The 10,903-nt window shown below is 42.6% G+C and overlaps 1 long non-coding RNA gene across 1 annotated transcript; it reads left to right on the forward strand.

The window, feature by feature from the left end:
- The first annotated feature begins 2,498 nt into the window (after positions 1-2,498).
- Positions 2,499-5,654, forward strand: LOC307211515. The gene is made up of 3 exons (XR_013836494.1): positions 2,499-2,658; positions 2,776-2,874; positions 5,466-5,654. It is a non-coding gene; the product is annotated as an uncharacterized lncRNA (long non-coding RNA).
- The last annotated feature ends 5,249 nt before the right edge of the window (positions 5,655-10,903 follow it).

Here is a 10,903-nt window from a genome sequence, read left to right on the forward strand (position 1 = left end):
AAAAGCTAGAACAGAGCAACGGGAGCTCACCCTGTCGTGGGGATTTGAACCGCTGACCTTCTGATCGGCAAGCCCAAGAGGTTCTGTGGTTTAGACCACGGCACCACCTGCGCCCACAAGTAGGAGCTGAGCTCAACAGCACTCTCCCTTCCTGCCATTTTCAGCAACTGCTATTCAGAAACATACTTGTTCCAATGGCATGAAGAACTGGAGAGCTGTAATGAGCTGGGTTCTTGACAGAGAAAAGGAAAGCAGGGTAATTGAGGATCAACCCTGAGGGTGAGTCTCTCTCTTTCTGTGACATTTCTTCCAACTCCATGGCCTCATGGAGAGTCTGAACCCTGCATAATGACTCCTAGTGAATATGCTGTGGTAATCCATGAACACTGGATGGAGCACTCAAAATTAAAGGCTGTCACAGATCCCTAAGACCAGTAGCATATCTTTTATCAATATCTGCTGGAGGTCTTATAAGAATAAACATTTTTTTCTTCATGTCAAGAACTGGCAGAAACTTATGTTTCCTTGTTATCAGTCTCTGGTGAAGCTGCATAGTGCTCTTGGGTAATACTCAAGTAACAACAATGCTGTTTCCTTTTTTAATCCAAAATCTGTGAGACCCCCTTTTTTTAATGCAGAAAAACCGGAGTGTCAGCATGCCAGCAACCTAAGTTAGATATGTATCTCCTGCGGTTGCCATGGCAAATGTGGAACCACAATGATATCAATCTATCAGCAAAAACATTATCAGGCATTTCCTGTTAGTGGTCTTGTACCTTTCCAGTCTGTTGCTGAGCTAGATAAGAAGGCAGTTGCTTACATTTCTGGCAGGAGATCAGAGCAGTGGCAGGGTGCCGTTGTAGGCAATCATGAAATGTCAGAGGAATCTGACAGTGGAATTTTTAGGTCAGAAAGCTAGCAGGCCCAGCAGGACACCGGTGAGGTACATTAAATTACCCTACCATTCTTGTCAGTTTTATTACACACTTTCCTCGAAGCAACCGGTGGGGAACATAAGGATATTAGTGTCAATATTTTGGGTCATAAGGCAAAAAAAAAAAAGGAGCAAAGTGTTAAAACAAATGCAAATGAAATGAGAGGCTGCATACACACCATGCATTTAAACCAGGCATAGACAAACTCGGCCCTCCAGATGCTTTGAGACTACAATTCCCATCATCCCTGACCACTGGTCCTGTCAGCTAGGGATGATGGGAGTTGTAGTTCCAAAACATCTGGAGGGCCAAGTTTGCCAATGCCTGATTTAAACCATTTGAAAGCAAAAAATTTTGGGAACTGTAGTTTCTTGTGGGTGCTGACAAAAACTACAGCTCCCATTATATTTTGCAGGGAGGGGATATGCTTTAGCTGTATAGTGTGTATGCAGCCTCAGTACTCATTCCCCCTCTAGGAATGTTTGGAGTGCTGAGACTCTGATCAAAAGAGTGTAGAGTTTTAATACATTATTCTCCTTACAGAATCAGGTCCATTCTAGAACTGAGGTCTTTTCCTGAACAGGGACTATACAGTGGTACCTCGGGTTAAGTACTTAATTCGTTCCAGAGGTCCGTACTTAACCTGAAACTGTTCTTAACCTGAAGCACCACTTTAGCTAATTGGGCCTCCTGCTGCTGCCACACCGCCAGAGCACGATTTCTGTTCTCATCCTGAAGCAAAGTTCTTAACCCAAGGTACTATTTCTGGGTTAGCGGAGTCTGTAACCTGAAGTGTATGTAACCTGAAGCGTATGTAACCCGAGGTACCACTGTATTCATCTATTGGTTTTTTGTTTTTACTAATACTTATTGGTGTTCATGGGTGGTGCTGTGGGTTAAACCACAGAGCCTAGGACTTGCCGATCAGAAGGTCGGCGGTTCGAATCCCCATGATGGGGTGAGCTCCCGTTGCTCAGTCCCTGCTCCTGCCAACCTAGCAGTTTGAAAGCATGTCAAAGTGCAAGTAGATAAATAGGTACCGCTCCGGCGGGAAGGTAAACAGCATTTCCGTGTGCTGCTCTGGTTCGCCAGAAGCGGCTTAGTCATGCTGGCCACATGACCCGGAAGCTGTACGCTGGCTCCCTCGGCCAATAAAGCGAGATGAGCGCCGCAACCCCAGAGTCGGCCACGACTGGTCACTAATGGTCAGGGGTCCCTTTACCTTTTATTGGTGTTCATATAGTGGCCGAGAGTGGCTGGGGAGGCCCAACCAGATGGGTGGGGTATAAGTAATAAATAATTATGATTATTATTATGATTGGAGGATGGGAGCTTGTCACAGCAGGAGGGGGTGACACCCTGGCTTCTTCACCAGCCTGGCTCATCTCAGCCTCTCGGCCTCCTTCCAATTCTGCTTCTGGATTTCTCTCTGCCACAGACTCTCCCAGCTCACTAAACCTCTTCAGCTTCTTCTCCCTCTTCTCCCTCTGACCACTCATCGTCGTCCCACCACCAATCCCTGGACTCTGAACAGCTGGTTTCCCCAGCTGTTGCCTCCCACTACTTCTCTGCATCCAGCCAGTCCATGACATCAACTTTAGTGTTTTCTTTGCGTTATGTTTCCACAGGCTTCAGCCAAAGTCAGTCTTCAAATGATTGGAGGAGGGGCCTTTCGCTAGATAGAAGCGACAGTAATCAGACACTTCCAGATATGTGCACACAGGTGAGCAGGTGTGATTTTGCCTTGGCTAGACATTGCCCTTTGACTGTATCCTTAATGGGTTTGAAGTCATTGCCATAAACATTGACCTTAAAGCAATCCTGCATTTCACACTTTCAGCAGAGTGGAGCTGCCATTTGGAATTAGCAACACTCGATCTGTAGCGGGGCCAGGCAATGCTATCCAGCCTTGGGCAGCATCATGTCTTGATTTATGAAGGTGAGCCATGACTGCTTTATATGTGAGAAGTCCAGCTCCATCTCTGAGGGCTCCAGCAGCAAATTAGAACAACAGGGAGTTACTAGCGTCCTTCTTCATAGCTCTAGGCAGGAAATTGTAAAAAAAAAAAAAAAAACTGACAATCTTAAAGTTCACCACAAATGTCTCTCTTATTGGATGGTTTGATCAGGTCTGGAAGATGGCCCTGGCTGAAGAATTAATGGATCAAATTAGGTTGCAAAAGAGTTCAATTAAAGCAGATTTATTTGTAGAAGCCAAGCACGCATTCTCAGTGGCAGAGGAACCCTCTCCGCCCCCTGGGGTGGGATGCTGAGGGGAGGGGCGAACTGCCTGGTAATCCATGTGCAACTTCTGTACAGACTATGTACGCGCAACATCCATATGGACTACACATGCGCGGAGGCCCATACGGTCGCCGTGCGAGCGGCAGCCCATATGGATGCCGTGTGGACACGGTGCGAGTGGCGCCCACACTAACTGCGTGCACACCCTCTGCCGCTCTACAGCTGGGGGGAGGCAGTGGGCCATCTTGTCACACACACCCCAGGGCGCTGTCTGGGGCAACCTGCCCCCCTTCGTACGCCCCTGTGTATTCTTAGAGTATATGGTGCACTAATCCATATGGTCCTTCTGCTTCACCAGTGCGGTTTGGGAAATCTTAAGGATTGTCTAAATTTATAAGATCGGAATAACTGTAATAAATGTGAAGCGTTGTGTTGTGACCCATGTGTAGTAACAGATTTTATTCTCCCATGAGGATAAAATCTGTCAAATCATACCCTGGTCAGTGGATTACCATATACTGGAGTAATGTTTAGAGTTTTCTGTGTGGTTTTTTTGGCCTTTTTTGTTGGTGTTCCTTTTTAACTGTTCATCAAAATGGGCTGTGCTATAGTATCAGGAACATATTGCATCTCACCTTGATAAGAAGCCCATTCCAAACTAACTGAAGTTTCCAAAGAGTCTTCAAAGGCAGTCACACATAAAGCATGCTACAAAAATCAGTCAATGAGTGATTTTTTTAAAAAATGGACTGCTGCAGTCAGATTGAAAGGTTCCAGAAGATTGTTGAGCCAGTCTTAATTTCACAAAGATGCTCCTGGTTACAGCTGATGCCTGAAAACCCAGATCTAAGGGTAGATCCAAGATTGTGTTTTATTCTGTTTTTATCGTGTATACTGCTTTGGCAGCTTTATGTGAAGGGGTCTATCAATCTGCATAGTAATAAGGGTGTAAACCAAGCTGTGCAGACAAGGATAGTGCTGTGGCTTGAGAGAATGTGGGTTCTATTTGACAAAGGCAACAGCTGAGAACACGCTTAAGAAGCGGACAAATCAAAACAGTGGCACAGAACCACTGGCATCAGTCTGTCGTCAGCGTCATCCACATTTCAATTTATTTTGCTATTGTTGTTGTTGTTTAGTCGTTTAGTCATGTCCGACTCTTCGTGACCCCATGGACCAGAGCATACCAGGCACTCCTGTCTTCCACTACCTCCCGCAGTTTGGTCAAACTCATGCTGGTAGCTTCAAGTTTGACCAAACTGCGGGAGGCAGTGGAAGACAGGAGTTTGCTATTACTGTTACTTATATCCTGCCTTTTGGAATAGGAACATAGGAAGCTGTGTTATAAGGAGTCAGATGATTGGGCCATCTAGCTGGGTAAGGTAAAGGTAAAGGACCCCCAGATGGTTAAGTCTAGTCAAATTCGACTATGAGGTGCAGTCTTCATCTCCACTTTCAGGCTGAGCGAGCCAGCGTTTGTCCACAGACAGGTTTTCCGGGTCATGTGGCCAGCATGACTAAACCACTTCCAGCGCAACAGGACACCGTGACGAGTGCCAAAGCGCATGGAAATGCCATTTACCTTCCCACCTCAGTGGTACCTATTTATCCACTTGCGCTGGTATGATTTGTTAGTGTTTGTAATAATAATTAAAAAAGGTTCTGACCTCCCTTTGTTGCCTCTGCCTGGTCCTCGGACCCTTGTTAGCATAAAAGAGTTCATGAGAAGAGTATCTTTACAGAGTACTTTCTGCTTTTATTCTTAAAAGTCTTTCTGCAAAAGCGACTGACCAACTATACACACCTCAACACTACCAGCTTTCGCTAACCAGCCAACCAACCAACCCAACCTTTCTCACTCTATATATACAACCCGGTGCAGGCCGCTGACTCATGCTGACCCAGCTTTTTAAGCATTAAAGAAACAGCGGCCACTTTTAAGCTGTGACATGATTTTGAACTGTTAAGTTGGCAGAAGCTGGGACAGAGCGACAGGAGCTCACCCTGTTGCGCAGATTATGATCATCACTCTCTGTACTGTCAGACAGTGGTCTTTCCTAGCTTAACTTGGAGATGCTGGAAGTTGAACCTGCAGCTTTTGGCATGCAAAGCAGAGCAAGAACCCTTCCCCTAAATACAAATTTTTACAAGGCACCTTATGAGAAACATTAGAATTCTTTTAAAGTCACGGCAAACAATATCAACAAATAAAGATCAGGATATGGCTGCTGAACTCAGAGACACCATTGTAGGGGTAGCAACCACTTCTTGTTTCTCTCAGGGCAGTTTTTGCTGGCAGGAAACTCTATGGCGGGAGCCGCGCCTCAAATCTGTTTGCTTTTCAGCTCAACTTTTTTTGTTTAGAACCAGTAGAACTCTTCTCACTTTGGAACATGGCTCGGGAGCAATCTGGAAAACACTCAGACTCAGCACATATGTACATATCCGCCGGGGGCTGGGAAACAATTTCACACTTAGCGCCAAAGAGCTTCTGACATTTTGGTGTGTAATTACTATACACCACCAAAGCCTAATATACTCAATCTATAGAGAATACTGCTTATGGATCAATGACCTGAGCGTTCCCAACGTGGCTTAAAGGAATGTGCCCTGCATTTATTCCTTAAAATAAAATAATAAAGCTTCCTTTGAATGCACATAGCTATCTTTCAAAGAGCATGAAAAAGGTCAGTGGGCCTCATGGGTAACTGAATAATGCAGCTGCCCGCATAAACAAGAAGTGTGTAGAATGGAAGAGCAAATTTTCATTGATGACGGCAATGATATCATGCAATACTATAACAATTAGCACTTTGCAATCATATCGAAAAGTCTGCTAAAGCCAATAGAAGGCTTTTGACTCCAAAGTAAATATTTGAACAAACTTTACAGCAGCTCCAATGAGGCACTTTGATGAAAAGCAAGCATTTGGAAGTGGAGGCATCACTGATGACACCAGAGGAGGGGGGGCACTGGATGCAAATTCCTCATAGAAGAATAACTCACACCCCAAACCCCACATTGGTTAGCCCATGTAGTTACTAGAGGAAATGAATTTTTCACATACGAATTATAAATTAATCTTAAACTTGACAGTAATACAATGCTGCAACCTTAAACATGTTCGCTCAATTCCATTAACATCTATAGGACTTCCTTCAAAGAGAATATGTTTTAAAATGGGAGTATTAGTGTTAAATGCAATATTATTTCTCTTTCAAAAATCTGACATATGGGGGAAAGCAGTTCACTGGTCTGGAATGCCAACCTACGTTGGTTCTGGGGATCTTGAGTACCTGCTGTAGTTCCTTCAACATAGTACATTCAATGAGGAAAAGTTAAGTGACTCTCTCAAAACATAATATCTCTTTTTTGCTTCTTCCGCTACATTACTTAATACTGTAGAGATTTTTTATTCTAATTTCCTTGAACAAGTTGTTTTCAACATATTTCAATTTTCTTTCTATTAGCCTCCTTCCCAAATGCTTGATTTAGAACACAAACACCTTGTGCCTTTACAAAACTCAAGGTGACATCTCCATCACTTCACAACACTTTTGTTGCTAATGGATAACTAGTGAGCAGTCATCAATGTGCAGCTCAGGCAAGGACATGCTGCTCTTCAAGTTATAAATATACCTCTGACACAAGTAGTTGTGAAATGATTCACTTTGAAAGGAGTCATAGGCATACAATCTGCACTGCATTACTTATGTCACAAAATCTGTTTCTAAATCTGCCGGATTCAGTTGCCACCTGATGATGGTTCTTATATTTGCTATTTTCCGTGCTTTTTGCTTGACATTTCTATTTTCTGCTTGCCATTCTTTCTAGTAAGAAGTGGCATATCAATCACCAACCAGATACTATTCCATAAAGTTAGGTAAGGATCAGAGGGAGCTAACTGTGAACCGTAGCAATTTAATGGAACCAAAACAAAAGAATATGGTGGTTCTGAAGCAGGATACTTAATGACATTCAAATTAGACAGGAAAGTCCTCATTTGTGGGAAATGAAAATTGTAGACAGTGCCCCAAAGCTGTGGAATGCCTGTACCAAAAGAATGTAAGCCATTGCTAAGTAAGCAGTTATTTCAGCATGTTTTCGTATGCTGCTTCTGTGCATTATTTGTTGGTCTTAGCATCATTTAACATCATGTTTCTAATTATATGATACAAATATCACGATACCTTTTTTAAAACAAGGAGTAACAATAAGAGATTGGAAATAAGACAGAGATAATCCACTGATTCTTTTAAATGACAATGTCTGCAGAAGCATAGTTGCCAACAGCAAACATTTATCCATTTTAGCCAACATTTATGCAAACATTTTAAACATGGCATCTATTCTCTTGATATGATTGGCTTACCTTGAAGATTTTAGATGGTGTGGACCATTCCATTATTGCAAAACCTAAGCAACATGTTGCCTTATGTTCACTTATGGTTTGATGGCCAACTGATTTTCAAAGGGTCAGGACCAAACCCATTCCATAATCAGAGTGTTATGCAATATATGTATCACCAATGAAACTCATTTATTGTCTTATGGGTGAGTTTAGCACCATGTCAAGACCATAAATGTATTTCATCCACTGGTTCTCATCAAGCAACATGCTGAAAGCTAAACTGATGGCATAAATCTGGGACAAGGTACGTGTGAACCATACAGGGACCCATATCTTTTCCCCGATGGATGGGGGGGAAACATCTGGACAATGATTTTAAGCACATACACGCAGAAAGGCAGGAATGGAAGGGTCCTTTCAGGGAACCTTGAAAGGGCTAACACAGAGTTTTCCACTTATCAACTTTTCCCCTGTAGCTCTCCCAGGAGATTCAGAGAATGAACCTGGGATATTTTGCATGCAAAGAATGCGCTCTGCCATTGAGCTATGATCCCTCCCCAATGGGCCAAGGGGGCTGGGATTGAAACCCACATGCATAATAGATTAGCAAAGACATTGACATCACCTTTCAGCCACATACTGAGGGCTCCCACATCCGTCCCCTTTGTCAGTTTCACTTGCCTGCTTTTGACAGCTCAAGTGAAATTAGCAAGTCTCCTTTTAACGTACTCGGGCAGCACAGGAATTCTCCCCCAAAAGCCAAAGTAGTCTCCTCCACAGTAAGATATTCACCTCTTTACCCCACCAATATGGGAGGGGAGCTGCACTGTAAGTGACTTTTGGGCTAGATCACATAAATCCAATATGTGGTTGGCACAGTGGAGCACAGTTGCCCTGAGCGCAACATTTTTAGGGGTGCAAAATTCCAACATCCGGTGATGCCTCAATACAGCTGTGCACTTCTATTGCTGGACTCCATTGAAAATGGCTTCTCCATGCAAACCAGGAAGTGACCTCTCCAGACAACAGAATGACTCTTCTTATCTCTGTGGCTGTGATATGATGGGTGATGTAGTTGCTGTTAGGCAGTTGAATGGGCATGCGCACTCCATCTGTTTCCCTCCCACCCATCTTTCCTAATGGCCCTGGACACTGGCAACCCATGGTATGGCACTGGGCTAGTAGCCTGCTTTGCAGAATCCCACAGATAAACCTCCCGTTACTCTGAATATTTGTACGTCATTTGTCACTGAGCATTTAGAAGTCATCAGAAAGAGTAAGAGAGAGGGAAGGAGGGAGAGATTACTACAAGCAAGTACTTCATCGCTAGGATTTCAGGGTTGTTGTTTTTTCTACACTGCAATCAAGTCAATTCACTTTAAATAACCGTTTTCTCCGTCTGCTCCTTAAATCTTAATATGTGGGTTTCCACCGTAAAAAGAGGAACAACAAGTAAATCAAGCAATTAATCACTTCAGTCTATGAAATGGCCTGTAAATCACAAACCCTTTATAGTCATAGATTTTTGAACTTCGGCCCAAAAGCCTAAAGATTGACTTCAGTGCCATTAATCTTAAAATAGGCAGTTCACATATTTCTCTAAAGATTTCAGCAGCAGACCCAGACAGAAAGAGCCAGGTGTGCTCTATTACAGAGCTACAGATATTGAAGAAATGGAGGAGATGAAGTGCCAAAGCCAACATCATGATTTTTTGAAGTAACTTGACTATTAGTGTTTATTTTACTTAGAGACCACTTTATGATAAACTCATGTATCTGCTGAGGAATGAAACAAAGGCAGTGAATCTTTCGATATCTAGTATCTAACAAAATACATTCCCAGCCCTTAAATGAAGAGCTTTGCCTTGTATTGCATTTCTCTAGCTTATTAAAGGCACATAAAAACCTATGCTTTTTCTTCATCGAAAGACTCTAAAAGTATAAACCAAAGTGGACTGTTGACATGAATTGTTGGTGCCACAGAGTGGCTGTAGAAGGGAAGAGGTGCACTGACATTTTCTCTTTTGCACCTCTAACAAACCTCCCAGGGCCAGCTCTATCATTGGATAAGGAAAAGCAAAGATAGAACATGGTTCCCCCCCTCTCTTTCTGTCTATATCAGAGGGCATAACACAGGGAAGGGGGGTTGAAGAGAAGCAACAAGAGTGGGGTGCCCATGACGCTGTCTCAAAGTTACAGATGATTCCAGATGAGGCAACAGGTGCAAAAACTTTGGTGATCCCTGAGCATGAAATTTGCCAAACCTGCTAAGCTTACAGAAGCAAGATAATTTGAAATAGTAGGCATACTCTGTTCTATTCACTTTACGGCGGGGGGGGGGGGCGGACAACCACTAATCACTTTCATGTAAAAAATGCACAATGCAATATACACTCATTCATTAAGCAACCACAAAATCAATCACTGAAAACAGCGATAATAATAATCTTCAAATCTGAACAAGTTTTTTGGGGTAGGAGGCAATTTTATGTACATTTTAAAAAATTAAATACTGATTTTTGTGAGAGGGGCTCAGAGAGCTCATCCTGATAGCAAGATGAAGCACACAGATATCTAGACAAAGTGGGTATTTGATTTCCCAGAGAAATATATTTTCTCACTATCATTCTTACTTGACTGATCTTTTTTATAACAAATAGGAGCTAAATATATATAGAAAAAACCTGCAGTGTTGTGCTAATGGAGATTTTATCCCTTTCCTATTAAAAAGGCAGAATTTTTCTCCCTCTTGCCCGTGTTATTAATTATTTGTTCCCCATTTTTGTCAATTGAGATGTGGTTTTAAAAACATAATTTAAAAGAGCTTACAGTGTGACATTTCAGGGAAGGATGAAAAAGCACTTATAAAAAGAAACAGCTTTGACAGTATCGGTCAACGTGGTCTTAGAATATCATATTGAAATCATACGATGCTCAGATATACATGTCAAGGCCTAAGAATCACGTATTCGTAGAATGACAAATGAAATCATAGTTCTTACATAAGGGCAGCAAAATGATGATGATGCCTAAGGTTTTTATGAGCTAAGATTTATGGTTCTCATAGGTGGTTAAATAAAGAAGGTAAGTTTGGGAGCAATCCATGCTCCAGTGGGCTTCTACTTTGTTTACACAAGTGGATTTGGCAAGCAAAAGGCATTATGTGTGAGGAAAATATGCAGTGCTGAAGGGATAAATCAGCATATTTTTAGGAGGGGATGTGAAATACATGAAAGCAGCATTTCTTTGACAAAAATATTTCTTCACTGGCTGCTTTCGTGCTTCCTACTTATTTCCAGCACACCAAGGGCCCAAAAATATGAATAAAATGAAAGGAGGAGAAGCTTCAAGCATGCTGCAAAGCAAGCCATAA

Source organism: Podarcis cretensis (assembly GCF_951804945.1).
Source record: "Podarcis cretensis genome assembly, chromosome: 1".
Lineage (NCBI taxonomy): Eukaryota > Metazoa > Chordata > Lepidosauria > Squamata > Lacertidae > Podarcis > Podarcis cretensis.